Source organism: Bos taurus, chromosome X, assembly GCF_002263795.3.
Source record: "Bos taurus isolate L1 Dominette 01449 registration number 42190680 breed Hereford chromosome X, ARS-UCD2.0, whole genome shotgun sequence".
NCBI classification, from domain to species: domain Eukaryota; kingdom Metazoa; phylum Chordata; class Mammalia; order Artiodactyla; family Bovidae; genus Bos; species Bos taurus.
This window is the reverse complement of record NC_037357.1, coordinates 102,714,067-102,730,347: the sequence shown is the minus strand read 5'-3', so window position 1 is coordinate 102,730,347 and position 16,281 is coordinate 102,714,067. Positions and strand designations below refer to the sequence as shown.

The window sequence follows — 16,281 nt, the reverse complement described above, 5'->3', positions numbered from 1 at the left end:
AGAAACTGCATATATGTAAAGTATACAACTTGATAACTTTTGAGGTATATGTATCTATTAAAATATCACCTTAATAGGATAATGAACATGTTCATCACCCCCAAAAGTTTCCTCATCCCCCTCTTGCTCCACACCAACCACCACCACCCACCAGGCAACCACTGATCTGTTTTCTGACCCTATAGATTAGCTTGCATTTTATAGAATTATATACAGGTGAAATTATACTACTGTGTACTTTTTTTGGCTTGGACCATTTCATTTAGAATAATTATTTTCATGATTCATCTGTGTCGTTGTGTGTTGCTGTGCTTAGTCGCTCAGTCATGTCTGACTCTTTGCAACCCCATGCACCGTAGCCCACCAGGTTCCTCTGTCCATGGAATTTTCCAGGCAAGCACGCTGGAGCGGGTTGCCATTTCCTACTCCAGGGGATCTTCTCAACCCAGTTCTCCTTCATTGCAGGTAGATTCTTTACCCTCTGAGCCATTGTATCAATAGTTTATTCCTTTTGAATGGTGAGTAGTGATCCACTGTATGGATATACTACTTATTCATTCACCTATTGATGGCTAATTGGGTGGTTGTTTCAGTCCTTGGCTATTAAATAAAGCTGCTATGAAAATTCACATACAAGTCTTTGTGTTGACACATGCTTTCATTTCTCTTGGATAAACACCTAGAAGTGAAATATTAATATTAATATATATAGTAGGTGTATATGCAACCTATTGAGCAACTTCTAAATTGTTTTCCAAAGTGGTTATACATTTTCTATTTCCCAACAGCAGTGTACACAAATTACAGTTCTTTCACATCCATATCAACTCTTGGCACAGTCAGTCAATTTTAGCCATTTTAAAAGGTGTGAGATAGTATTTCCTTGTGGTTTTAAATTCTAATTCCCAAATAACTAGTAATTTTGAATATTTTTTCATGTGCTTATTTGCTATTAATATATCTTCTTTGGTGAAGTATCTGTATAGCTTGCTCACTTTTATTTATTGGGTTGTTTGTTTTCTTATTATTGAGCTTTGAGTGTTCTTTATATAATCTCAATACAAGCCCTTTATCACATACATGACTTACAAATATTTTCTCCTAATATGTTGCTCATCTCTTCATTCTCTTAACAGTCTCTTTTGAAAACGAAAAGCTGTATATTGTAATGAAATTCAATTTATCATTTTTTTTCATGGATCGAGCTTTTGGTGCTGTATCAAGGAAATTTTTGTGTAAATCAAAACCATAGTTTTCTATTTTCTTCTAGATGTTATATAATTTTTACATTGAGATCATTGATCTCTTTTGAATCCCTTTTTGTTGTCAGGTATGGATTCAGATACATTTTTATTTTGCATATGGATAGCCAGTTGTTCCAGCACAGTTATTTTTTTAAATTATCCTTTCTTCACTGAATTGTTTTTGTACCTTTGTCATATGTGTCCATATGTGTGCAGGTTTATCTACTCCATTCCACTGATCTAATCACCTAGCTTGATGTCAATCCCATGGCATCTGGATTACTATAGCTTTATAATAAGATTCTGAAATCAATTAGCTTTAATCTAATTTTGTTCCTCTTTGTTGAAGTTATTTAGCTATTCTAGGTCCTTTGTATTTCTATGTGAAATGTAGGACCATCTTGTCAGTTTCGACCAAAAAGCCTGCTGAAATTTTGACTGGGATTGCATTTAGCCTATAGATCAATTTGGGGAGAACTGATATAATAGTATTAATCCTTATGACACATAAATACAGTATATCTCTTCATTTATTTAGGTCTTAATTTCAGTAGTGCTTTGTAGTTTGTAGCATACTGATTTCCCACAATTTTGTTAAATTTACTGCTAAGTTTTTACTATTTTTTGATGCTAAATAGTATTTAAAATTTTAATTTCTGATTGTTTTTTTTTTTTTTTAATTTATTTGCATTTATTTTTTGCGGCATTTATTCCCAGGCCATAAGTTTTTGTTTCTTCAGTTTCTTCTGGGATATCTTTTTCTTCTGTGCAGCCTCCTCTTCTGGTTTAGGAACAATCTGTTCTTTTTCAGTAAGGATCATCTCAATGTGGCAGGGAGAGCTCATATAGGGGTTGATACGACCATGAGCTCTGTAAGTCCCGCGCCGCATCTTGGGGGCTTTGTTCACTTGGATGTGCTCAATGACCAGAGAATCTACATCTAACCCCTTAAGTTCAGCATTACTCTCTGCATTTTTGAGCACGTGTAGTAAAAATTCAGCACTCTTTTTGCGCCACCGACCCTGCGTCCAGCCCCACTGTTTGGCCTGTGCACACCTACCAACTCCACCGTTGTAACGACGGAATGGCACACATTGCTTCTTTAAAGTGACATCCTTCAGATACTTGGTGGCTTTTCGGATATGTATACCCTTTATGGCCTGGGCAGTTTCACGAGTGTTCTTAAGTGAACACGAAGATTTGCACCTCTTGATTTGCATGATTTTGTGGGGTTTTCTGGGTCAAGTGAATAGCGCACCATTTTTAGGGGTCACCTCAGGCCGATGACCGGAAAAGCTAATTTCTGATTGTTAATGCTCCATAAAATACAATTGATTTTTGTATGTTGATCCAAACTTCCATTCCTGGGATAAACCCCACTTGGTCATGGATATTGTTAGATTCAATTTGCTAAAATTTTGTTTAGACCTTTTGTATCTCTGCTCATGAGGGATATTGATCTTTAATTTTTCCTTTTTGTAAAAGCTTTTATTAGGTTTTGCTATCAAGATAATGCCAGACTTATAGAATGAGCTGGGAAGTATTTTTTTCTTCAGTTTTTTTGTAAGAGTTGCAAAGAATTGGTATTATTTCTTCCTTAAATGTTTCATAGAATTCACCAGTGACAACATCTAGGCCTAGTGTTTTCTTTGTAGAATCATTTTTAACTGAAAATTCTATTTATTTAATATAGTACTTTTAAAGTTTTTGTTTTTTCCTGCGTGAACTCAAGAAAATCAATTTTGTTGCTCTCAAAGTAGCAGCTTAGGGTTTCATTTATTTTCTCTATCATTTTTCTGTTGTCTATTTCATTGATTTCATCTCTAATATTTATTTCCCTTTTTCTGGTTAGTTTGGGTTTAATTTGCTCTTCTTTTTCTAGTTTCTTAAGGTAATAGAAGTTAATGAATTGATTGAGACCTTTCTTATTTTCCCATATAAGTATTTAATGCTATAAAATTTCCCCTAGGTACTGCTTTAGCAGCATTCTGCAATTTTGATACACTGTGTTTCATTTTCAGTTCATTAAAAATGCCTTCTAATTTTCCTCTTGATTTCTTCCTTTACCCATGGGCTATTTAGATGTGTGTTGTTTAGCTTTCAAACGCTTACAGATTTTTCAGATATTTTTGTTGTTGATTTTAATGTAAATCTCACTGTGCTTAGAGAAGATATTCTATATGATTAGATCCTTTTAAACTCACTGAGACTAATTTCATAGCATCTAATGTGTTCTGTCCTGGTAAATGCTCCATATGCAATTGAGAAAAATATATATTCTGCTGTTGTTAGATGGGATGTTCTATAAACATCACCTAGGTCAAATTATTTGATTGTGTTGTTCAAGTCTTCTATAGCTTTACAGCTCTTCTTTCTGCTTGCTCTATCAATTATTTAGAGGGGCTATTAAAATAAACTGTAACTGTGAAATTTACCTACTCCTCTACTCAGTTCTCTCAGACTTTGCCTCATATATTCTGACAGTCTGTCATAAAGTATATGAATGTTTTAGATATGTTCTTCTGATGAATTGACCCCTTTAAGAGTATGAAATGATCTTCTTTATCCATGGTAGTATTCTCTGCTCTGAAATCTATTTTGTGTGATATTAATCTAGCTGCTCAAGCTTTTTTTGATTCGTGTTAGCATTCACTTTCCATCATTTTACTTTTAATTCACTTGTGTTTTTATATTCAAAGTACATTTTTAAGTTGTACTCTTATGAGAAAATAATTTACAGACTAGAATATGAGTATTACAATTCCTTTTGCCTATATTACAATTCCTTTTGCCTATAGCCTTACAGTTTCTAAAGCATCATTTTCCAAAAGTACATCAGTTTCTTTTTTAAATTTGCACACATTAGAGCTCACTCTTAGAAATATACAGTTCTATGGATTCCCTATAGTTCAAATGCAGAGTAATGTATCTATCATCCCAGTACCATACAGAACAATCCATTCACCCCTAAAATTCCTCAGTGCATCCTCAACAACTCAAGTCTTGCCAGCCTTCAGTTCAGTTCAGTTGCTCAGTTGTGTCCGACTCTTTGCAACCCCATGGAGTGCAGCACTAGGTTCCCAGCCCTAGGCAACCACTAATTTGTCTTTTGTTCCTATAGTTTTGCCTTTCTTACAGTGTAATATGAATGGAATTATAGAGTATCTGTAATATGAAGCCTTTTTGTCTGTCTTCTTTCACTTAGTAAAATGCACTTAAAATTCATCCATATTGATGAATGAATCAATAGCTCATTCCTTTTCATTGCTGAATAATATTCCATTGCATGGACGGACTGTAGTTTGTTTATCCATTCCCCTGATGAAAGACATCTTCATTGATTTCAGTTATTAGCCATTATGAATAAAGTTACTATAAACCTTTGTGTATAGTATCTTGTGTGGATACAATTTTTCAAATCACTTTACATGTTCAGTTCAGTTCAGTTGCTCAGTCATGTCTGACTCTTTGCAACCCCATGAACTGCATCACACCAGGCCTCCCTGTCCATCACCAACTCCCAAAGTCCACCCAAACCCATGTCCATTGAGTCGGTGATACCATCCAACCATCTCATCCTCTGTCGTCCCCTTCTCCTCCTGCCCTCAATCTTTCCCAGAATCAGGGTCTTTTCAAATGAGTCAGCTCTTCGCATCAGGTGGCCAAAGTACTGGAGTATGTTTATGGGGCTAAAAAATAAGCAAATCAGTATGTCTAGATTTCTCACTGTCAGAGAGGAAAGTTACAGACAAACAAGAAAGGAAAGCAAGAATGAGTTATGTGATACTGGATTAGAGTCAGAGACGTAAATATGAACTGATATATATGTGTGCATGCTCAATCGCTCAGTTGTGTCCAATACTTTGTGACCCTTTGGACTGTAGCCCACCAGGCTCCTCTGTCTATGGGGTTTTTTACGCAAGAATACTGGAGTGGGTTGTCATTTGCTCCTCCAGGGGATCGTCCTGACTCAGGGCTCAAACCTTCATCTCCTGAATTGCAGGTAGATTTCTTACCTACTTCCCCATAATATATTTATATATATGTATATATAAAGAGAAGTACACATATATGTGTATATATAGAGAGAAATAATTATAGATATATGTGTATATGTGGGTTAGTATACATACATATATTACTTAGCTCTGTTCACTGAGCAGGCCTAGAAGTAATGTTACCCAAAAGCAACAAGCACATCCAGATCTTGGTTTCTTTTTTTATAGTCCAGTTGTCTTTATTATTTTTTTTTTTATTGAAGGACAATTGCTTTACAGAACTTTGTTGTTTTCTGTCAAACCTCAACATGAATCGGCCATGGGTATATGTATATCCCCTCCCTTTTGAACCTCCCTCCCATCTCCCTCCCCATCCCACCCCTCTAGGTTGATACAGAGCCCCTGTTTGAGTTTCCTGAGCCATAGAGCAAACAGACATAGAGAATAGAAAGAACAGACTTATGGACATGGGGAGTGGGGAGGAGAGGATGAGATGTATGGAAAGAGTAACATGGAAACTTACATTACCATATGTAAAATAGATCGCCAACAGGAATTTGCTGTATGGCTCAGATCTTGGTTTCTAAATACTGTGCTATTAAAAGAACCAGGGATCCTTACAGAAATAGCTGATTTATACACACCGAGGAAACCAGAATTGAAAGAGACACGTGTACCCCAATGTTCATCACAGCACTGTTTATAATAGCCAGGACATGGAAGCAACCTAGATGTCCATCAGCAGATGAATGGATAAGAAAGCTGTGGTATATATACACAATGGAGTATTACTCGGCCATTAAAAAGGATACATTTGAATCAGTTCTAATGAGGTGGATGAAACTGGAGCCTATTATACAGAGTGAAGTAAGCCAGAAAGAAAAACACCAATACAGTATCGGAGAAGGCGATGGCACCCCACTCCAGTACTCTTGCCTGGAAAGTCCCATGGACGGAGGAGCCTGGTAGGCTGCAGTCCATGGGGTTATGAAGAGTTGGACACGACTGAGTGACTTCCCTTTCACTTTTCTCTGGAATTTAGAAAGATGGTAACGACAACCCTGTATGCAAGACAGCAAAAGAGACACAGATGTACAGAACAGTCTTTTGGACTCTGTGAGAGTGGGGGCGGCGGATGATTTGGGAGAATGGCATTAAAACATGTATAATATCATATAAGAAACGAATCGCCAGTCCAGGTTCGATGCAGGATACAGGAAGCCTGGGGCTGGTGCACTGGGATGACCCAGAGGGATGGTATGGGGAGGGAGGTGGGAGGGGGGTCAGGATGGGGAACACATGTACACATGGTGGATGCATGTTGATATATGGCAAAACAAATACGATATTGTAAAGTAAAAAAATAATAATAATAAAAAATTTAAAAAAAAGAAATAGCTGATTTTAGGATCAGGGCAGAGAGCATCTTGTAGTATTAGAAAATAAGGCAGTATTCAAAAAAAACAAAAAGATGAGCACTACGTTGCTTACCTCTGTCTGCAAAAGAGAAAAGTAAACTGCCAATTTATTTTAGCCATTTTTTTATTGAGTGTCTATCACTAGCAGATGTACACAATTCCTAAATGATGCACTCATATCCACATGGTGAGCACCATCTTCTCCCCCACACTCTTCTTCGGATGAGGCCAGTGTGAACGTGATGTGGGATACTGTGGACCACTAAGTTAAGGGTGCGTCTCATTCACTCTTTCTGCCCACCTCCAAACATTCTTCCTGACAAATAGGAAGTGCTCAGTAAAAAATTATTGACCTATTAGAGGCCTGGCTTAGTCTGGATTCATAACTCTCAGACTCCAGTCTCCAATTTGGAAAGGTTTGCCATGTTCTGTAGACATTGCGGTTCCTGCTTGAAAATGGCAAACAAACCTTGCTTCACTTTCAAGGTAGTAGAATCATGCGGATATTTAAAATAGGAAAGGGCCATTGAAAACAGGAGATCAGGACAATTTCCAAAATGGTAAAAGGCGGATGATGATAGAGGTAGAAGAGATTCTGGGTCTATGTTTGTTTCCTAATTCAGCTCTCTGTGGTACACACATTTTGTGTCTCTTACTCATCTTTCTTGCCCTTTGGAGTACAGATGCTCTGCCACTTAAAGTTTTATAAAATTATCATTTAAAATAAAGTGACCTACATAAATAAGTAATTATCATGGATTAATAAATAATAAGCAAAGAAAGGAAGAAGGAAAACACACACCTGCTCATGGGTGACACAGTGAATCAATGGTGGTAATCTGCCAGATCACCAGAACAGGGGAAAACCATGAGGGAAGAGAGAGGAGTGAGATTCAGAATATGCCCAGAAAGTGTTCACATAAGTATTAGAGGAAGGAAGTCTTGCAAATCAGATAAATTTTCTCTGACTTTCAAAAATGCATTTTAAAATGCCTGAAATTGCTGGTATCTAGCATCTAGACCCTGATGCCAGGAAAGATTGAAGGCAAAAGGAGAAGGGGGCAGCAGAGGATGAGATGGTTAGATAGCATCACTGACTCAATGGACATGAGTCTGAGCAAGCTTTGGGAGATGGTGGGGGACAGAGGAGCCTGGTGTGCTACAGTCCATGCGGTTGCAAAGAGTCAGACATGACTTCACAGCTGAACACCACCACCACCACCAAGCTCTCCTTCCAGACTGCGAGAGCTGTGTTAACCCCATAACAAACCTACAACCAAGGAAAAGAAAATTCTGTCAGACCTAGAGACCACGTCTCTAGGAAAAAGGACAGGAAGTAGTTCAGGCTATAGAATGAACTGCTCAAACAGCTTTTTCTTGGAACACAAGGTCAAGAATTCATAATCCTAACATTATGGGAGTAGTTTGGTTCCTAATTTGAAGACTATGTGGCATATGATAGAATATTCAGAGGCAGCACGGTGGTCTGCAGGAATAGAGCCAGGAGAAATCACAGATTTTGACTTTCTGTCCTTGCTCTGCTTCTAACTTTGCTCATCACAACTTTGTCTCTTGCATTTTATCCTTGGGTCAGCATATTTTTAAATTTTATTTTTATATGATATTCTTTCCAGCTCTTTTTATTTTGAAAAATTTTAATCCTACAGAAAAGTTGTAAAAATAGTACAATGAATATACATATACCCTCTACTTATATTCACCAGTTGTCAATCTTTTGCCAAATGTGTTTTCTAAGTATGTTTTTGTGTAAATGCTCACACACACCCAGACACACACTTTTTTTATGAATGATGCAAGAGATTTAAGTATAAGTTTCTGATATCTTGACATTTCACACATATATATTAATACTTCAAGCATATTTTTCTTAAGACATATGAGACACATGACATTCTTCTATGTAACTATAATATGTGTATCACATTCAGGAAACGTAGCACACTTAGGAAGTCTAACACTGATATAGTCTTATTTAATATGTATTCACTACAGCACTGTTTACAATAGTCAAGACATGGATGCAACCTAAATGTCCATCAACAGAGGAATGGATGAAGAAGATGTGGTACCTATATCCAATGAAATATTACTCAGCCATAAAAAAGAATGAAATCACGTTATTTGCAGCAACACCGAGGGACCTAGAGATTATCATACTAACTGAAGTAAAGCAGAGAAAGACAAATATCATATGATATCAGTTATATGGGAAATCTTTAAAAATGATACACATGAACTTATTTACAAAATAGAAACAGACTCACAGACTTAGAGGATGAACTCATGGTTGCCAGAGTAAATAATGGGTTAAGGGATAGTTAGGGAGTTTGAGATCGACATGTACACACTGCTATATTTAAAATGGATAACCAACAAGGTCTCACAGTATAGCACAGGGAACTCTGCTCAATGTTATGTGGCAGTCTGGATGGGAGGGGAGTTTGGGGGAGAATGGATACATGTATGTGTATGGCTGAGTCCCTTTGCTGTTCACCTGAAACTATTATAATATTGTTAATTGGCTATACTCCAATAAAATAAAAAAAATTTTTAATGAACTCATTTACACACAGAAATAGACTCACAGACATAGAAAACAAACTTATGGTTGCCAAAGAGGATAGCAGGGGGCAGGGGGCTGGTGAAGAGATAAAGTAGGAGTTTGGGATTAACATATACACACTACTATATATGGGGCTTCCCAGGTGGTGCTAGTGGTAAAGAATTTGCTTGCCAATGCAAGAGGTGCAAGAGAAACAGGTTTGATCCCTGGGTTGGGAAGATCCTCTGGAGTAGGAAATGGCAACCTACTCCAGTGTTCTTGCCTGGAAAATTCCATGGACAGAGGAGCCTGGTGGGCTACAGTCCACAGGGTCGCAAAGAGTCAGACACGACTGAGCACTACTATATATAAAATAGATAAAACAACAAGAACCTACCACATAGCACAGAGAACTATGGTCAATATCTTGCAATAACCTATAATGGAAATAATCTGAAAAAGAATATACATATATATGACTGAATAATTTTGCTGTATACCTGAAACTAGCACAACACTGTGAATTAACTATACTTCAATTTTTTACAAATGGTTGTAAAAAAAAGAAAAAAGAGATATCATGGAAAATAGTCATTTCAGATGGACTGTGTAAGGATGAATGAGACAAGAATGCAAAAAAAAAAAGTAAGACTATTTTAAAAGGTAGGTAAAAATTCCAATAATGATTTTTATTTGTGTAAGATAATCTAAGTGCATGACACCTAAGAATGTAAAAATTGACACTCAGAGAAATACCAAAAAGCTATACTGAACATGTCCTCATCAGCACAGTAATATATATTTTCCACATATAATCTAGAAAGTGATTTGTATCATTGAACATAGATTTTAAGCCCCAAATTTATATTTATAGTAAAATTTTCTGCCTAAGTTTTTAATCGCATTTGTATTTACAACTATTTTCAGATTTTATTTGATAAGAAGAGGAGAAAAAATGAATGAAGAAAGAAAAAGGAAACACAAAATGTTTTAATTAGAGAAAATCATTGGATTTCTGATAGTTGAATTTATCATCTGAATGAGTCTTGGCATAAAGCATAGGTTTATAAGGGGATTTCTTTAATTCTCAGGGTTTCTGTGTGACACAAGCTATTAACAGCTATGCAATACTTTCCACTCCCACTGAAAGTGAAAGTCGCTTAGTCGTGTCCAACTCTTTGTGACCCTATGGACTATACAGTCCATGGAATTCTCCAGGCCAGAATACTGGAGTGGGTAGCCTTTCCCTTCTCAGGGAGATCTTTCCAACCCAGGGATCGAACCCAGGTCTCCCACATTGCAGATGGATTCTTTACCAGCTGAGCCACAAGGGAAGCCCAAGAGTACTGGAGTGGGTAGCCTATCCCTTCTTCAGCAGATCTTCCTGACCTAGGAATTGAACGAGGATCTCCTGCATTGCAGGTGGATTCTTTACCAACTGGGGCTTCCCTGGTGGTTCAGAGGGTAAAGCGTCTGCCTGCAATGCGGGAGAACTGGGTTCGATCCCTGGGTCAGGAAGAACCCCTGGAGAAGGAAATGGCAATCCACTCCAGTACTCTTGCCTGGAAAATCCCATGGATAGAAAAGCCTGGTAGGCTACAGTCCATGATCGCAAAGAGTCGGACACGACTGAGCGACTTCACTTTCACTTTCTTTACCAACTGAGCCATCAGGGAAGCCCTAGAACTGAGCAGAGTAGGAGCTTTCATAAATTATTTTAAAATAAATAGTGGTTGTATATATAACCCACATAAAGCTGAGCTATATTATGCTCCAGTCTTAACATAGTGCTCTTTTCAAAGAAATGTCAGTTCAAAATTCAAGAAACAATTTCTAAAGAAATTTCATTTTTTTTCCTGATACAAATGAACTTATTTACAAAACAGAAACAGACAAGACTTAGAGAAGGAACTTATGGTTACCAGGGGGAAGGGTGGGAGGAGTGATTGACATATATACATGGCTATATTTAAAATGAATAACCAACAAGGACCTACTGTATAGCACAGAGAACTCTGCTCAATATTCTATAATAACCTAAATGGGAAAAGAATTTGAAAAACAATAGATACTTGTATATGTGTAACTGAATCACTTTGCAGTACACCTGAAACTAACACAACATTGTTAATCAAAGATAATCCAATATAAAATTTAAAAAAAATTTTAAGTAACAATTTCTAAAATTTTTTTAGCAATTTAAAATGCTTTTATTGGTGAAGCTCTAAAAAAAAAATCATACAATACATGCAAACTCAAAAACAAAACAAAACAAAAAAACCCCAAAATCTTAAGAGACAAAAAAAGAATCAGTAATCTATTTTTCAAAGAGAAAGCAGGAGAAGCAAGAACTTTGGTCTCAGACAGACCTGGGCTTGAATTCTGGCTCCAGTACTCACTAATTATATGACTCAGGAAAATGACTTAACATTCCTGAGACCATTTTCTAATCTAATATCTCAGACAACACCTACCCTCTAGGGTCACTGTATTAAAGGAGAACAGTATACGTAAAAGAGATAGTATACAATAGGAGCTCAATAAATGATGGCTGATATTCTCTTCCAGCACTGGCATATGTAATTTTCACATTGTTATAATCACCATCTAGCTACATTCTGTTTTCTTCTTCTTATAAAAATAAAACAGATTTGTCATATTAATAAATATCCTGAAAAAGCAATTTAATTTTTTAATAAAATAATTTTCAAGATTCCAAAGAGGGATTCTATTCCTATTACACAGGAATAGGAGATATTCCCGCTTTTTTTTTTTTTTTGAGGTATAGTTGACAAAAACCTTATTTAGGTGTGTGGTTTGATGTTATGATATACATGTTGTTGTTGTTCACTCAACAAGTCATGTCCAACTCTTCACAACCCCATGAACTGTAGCACGCCAGGCTTCCCTGTATATGTTGATATACATATACTTCATAAAATAATAACCATAATCAAGCTAACTAATATATCATCCCCCATAGTAACCTTTTTTTTTCTGTGTGTGTGGTAAGAAAACTTAAGATCTACTCTTTTAGCCAATTTCAAGTATACAATACAATATTGTTGACTATAATTCACATTGCTATACATTAGATTATCAGAACTTATTCATCCAGAAACTTGGTACCACGTGACCAGCATCTCCCCATCGCCCCCTCCACAGAGCCTCTGGCAATCACCATTCTAGTCTCTGCTTCTATAAATTCAACTATTTTAGATTCCACATTTAAGTGAGATCATACAGTATTTGTTTTTCTGTGTCTGGCATATTTCACTCAGCATGTCTTCCAGGTTCATCCATGTTGATGCAAATGGCAGGATTTTCTTCTTTTTTTAAAGTTGGGTAATATTCGATCCTCTACGCACACACATCTCTCTATCCATTCATCTGTTGACGGACATAGGTTGTTTTCATGCCTTGGCTATTGTGAATAACGCTGCATGAACATAGGGGTGCAGATATCTCTTCAAGATAGTTGATTTCATTTCCTTTTGGTTTCTATCCAGAAATGGGATTGCTGAACCATCAATTTCATTTTTTGAGATACCTCCATGCTGTTTTCCATAAAGGCGATACCAACTTGCATTCCCACCAACAGTGCACAAGAGTCCTCTCTTCTTCACATTATTGCCAACCCTTGCTATCTTTTGTTTTCTTGATAACTGCCACTGATGCTTTTGAACTGTGGTGCTGGAGAAGACTCTTTAGAGTCCCTTGGACCACAAGGAGATCAAATCAGTCCATCCTAAAGGAAATCAGTCCTGAATATTCATTGGAAGGACTGATGCTGAAGCTGAAGCTCCAATACTTTGGCCACCTGATGCAAAGAGCTGACTCATTAGAAAAGACCCTGATGCTGGGAAAGATTGAAGGCAGGAAGAGAAGGGGACGACAGAGGGTGAGATGGTTGGATGGCATCACCGACTCGATGGACATGAGTTTGAGTAATCTCCGGGAGTTGGTGATGGACAGGGAGGCCTGGCGTGCTGAAGTCCATGGGGCGGCAGAGAGTCGGGCACGACTGAGTGACTGAACTGAACTAACCCTAACAGGTGTGAGGTGATATCTTACTACGGTTCTGATTTGTGTTTCCCTGATGATTAGCAATGTTGAGAGCCTTTTATTGTACTGTTGGCCATTTGCCTGTCTTCTTTTGAGAAATGTCTGTTTATGTCCTTTGCCCATTAAACTGGGGTGTTGTTTTGTCTTGCTACTGAGTTGTAGGATTTCCTTATATATTTTGAATATTAACTTCTTATCAAAGATGTGGTTTGTAAATACTTTCTCCTTTTTCACTCTGTTGTTTCCTTCACTGTGAAGAAGTTTTTAGTCTGATATAATCCCACTTATTTTTTTTTTTTTTTTTGCTTTTGTTGTCTGTGTTTCCAGCATTATAATAAAAAAGTCATAGCCCAGATTAGTATCGAGAAGCTTCTTCACTATGCTTTCTGATAGTAGTTTCATGGTTTCAGGTCTTACATTTAAGCCTAATCTGTTTTGAGTTGATTTTTGTATATGGTGTGAAATAAGGGTCCAATTTCTTTCTTCTACATGGGGACATCCAGGTTTCACAGAACCATTCATGAAGAGACTATCCTTTCTTCACTGGGTGTTCTTGGCACCCTTGTTGAAGATAACAGACTGCAGATGCATGGATTTATTGGGGGGCTCTCTACACAGGAAAACTTAAATATATTTTCCTCCTTTCGCCTTCTCTTTCCATCCCCCAACCTCAGTATCTCACAGGCATGACAGAGACCCGAAAGGGTCTCCCTCCAGAATCCTCCATCCTTTCTCAAACTCATTTAGAGGTAGCTTTTGTCTCTTTCTGCCTCCTTGATCACCTTCCAGCTCTCTTCATTTCTCTTCTGCTAATAACCTGCTGCCCTTTTTGGTGTAAATCAATTAAACTCGTTCAAGTACCTATTACTTGTCCCCTTCACCCATTACTCAGACCTGGAGCCTAAGTGGGTTAGGTTCTGGATAATTTCCCCACTCATATATATCTGTTACGTATTAGTTATAGTTTAGTGCAGCTGCCAACATGTGCCTTATTTAATGCAGAACAAAAGTGAAAGTCTTATACTATATTTTGTATCCAAAATACTTTTCCATATACAAAAGTAAGTATTCAAAGGAGGGGGATGTTTTGAAAATCCCCATGGAAACTTGACTTTCTGGTACCTTCCAAGAAATTGCTTTTCTTTCTTATGAAAAAGAGACATTATATATTTTTAAAATAATAAAAATAAAATGTATGTATTTATTACTAAATCAATCCCAAACTGGTCACCCTTTCCACAGAGATTTTACCATATTTGTGATCACTGTTTTAAAGCAACAACTGACAAATATTGGGGTTTCCCTAGTGGCTCAGTGGTAAAGAATCCTTCTGCTAATGCAGGAGATGAAGGAGATGCAGGTTCAATCCCGGGTTGGGAAGATCCCTTGGAGTAGGAAATGGCAACCCACTCCAGTATTCTTGCCTGGGGAATTCCATGGACAGAGCCTGGAGGGCTACACCCCACTGGGTCGCCAAGAGTCGGACATGACTGAGCACTCATGTGCACTCATGTCAAATACTGCTGTATCTTTCTTTGGATGTACCTACATGTTTGTACCCAGAAAGAATAAATAGCAACTGCAAATCCCATCCTTATATTTCAAGATCCTAAGGGCAACCCCACTTCATCTTAATCTATATAGAAAGTTTGTCTGGTTGTTTAAGGTTTAATTTTGGATTTTGCTTTCTTGCTTTTGTCCTGGGGAAAGTGACAAAAAGTCAGAGCACTCCTTCTGTCCCACAGGATCCTAGAAAAGATGGCCTGGAAATTCCCTGAAAAAAGACAATTACAGACAACACACATTCTCATCTAACCTTCTCTACCACGTAGGTCCACTTCTTTGTGTAAGTAAGTAGCACTAGCTGGGGACCAAGAACTATTTAAATGTTTAAATTTTCTTGGTCCACAGAGTGCCATCACAGTAATTTTTTCATGTTGCCACTAGGCTAAAATAAATACCTAAAATTTCCATCTATTAAGTAGTTGAATTCAAACAACTTAATAGGTATTTTTATGTCCTAATGGTTTACTGGGCATTTGAAAAAAATCAATTGAAAGCAAAAAGCATTTTTATTTCATTCTTACAAAACTGAAACTGTGCATCTCAGACTGGGACTTGAACCCACAGTCTTTTAACTGAGATCACAAGACTTAATGAAGTTCAGTTTCTTGATGTCTCATCATAAAAGAATTCAGTGAGAGACAAAGTGATAAGTAAGAAGTGGATTTACTCAGAGAGAAATACACTCCACAGATGGAGTGTGGGCCATCTCAGAAGGTGAGAGGCCCTTAAATATGGGAAATATCGGGGGAGGCGGGGCGGTTAGTTTTTATGGGCTGGGTAATTCACAGTCTAATAAGAGGGAAGATTATTCTAACTATTTCAGGGAAAGGGCAGGGATTTCCAGGAATTGGGCCACTTCCCACTTTGGGGCCTTTTATGTTAGCCTTAGAACTGTTGTGCCACTGGTGGGCATGTTATTTAATGCTAATACTTTATAATGAGCATACAATGAAGCTCATTGTCCACTGGAAGTGGACTCTTCCGCCATCTTGGACCCAGTTGACTAACCAGTTTTTATCATGTCCTTTGGCTATGTCGGGGCTTCCCACGTAGCACTAGTGGTAAAGAACCCACTTGCCAATGCAGGAGATGTAAGAGACATGGGTTCGATCTCTGGGTGGGGAAGATTCCCTGGAGGAGGGCATGGCAACCCACTCCAGTATTCTTGTCTGGAGAATGCCATGGACAGAGGAGCCTGATGGGCTACAGTCCATAGGGTTGCACAGAACTGGACACGACTGAAGCGACTTGGTACACACATATGGCTATGTCATTCTTTTAAAGGTTGTGCCCTAAAAGGTTGTGTCCTGTTTTGAAACTAGTTACCTACTAATGGGATGTGCATACCTGTTGGGCATTGCAGTTTCTCAAACCTTGAAATCTGACTGGACACCACCACAGTCATTTCTTGCTCCACATTCATTCTA

The 16,281-nt window shown here is 37.6% G+C and overlaps 1 protein-coding gene and 1 pseudogene across 1 annotated transcript in view; both read right to left on the bottom strand.

Annotated features, from left to right (window-relative positions):
- The window catches only part of MED14 (mediator complex subunit 14), a 176,519-nt gene that overhangs the window by 112,828 nt on the left and 47,410 nt on the right, over positions 1-16,281 (bottom strand). The window lies entirely within an intron of this gene.
- On the bottom strand, positions 1,930-2,558 carry LOC619156 (large ribosomal subunit protein uL22-like; annotated as a pseudogene).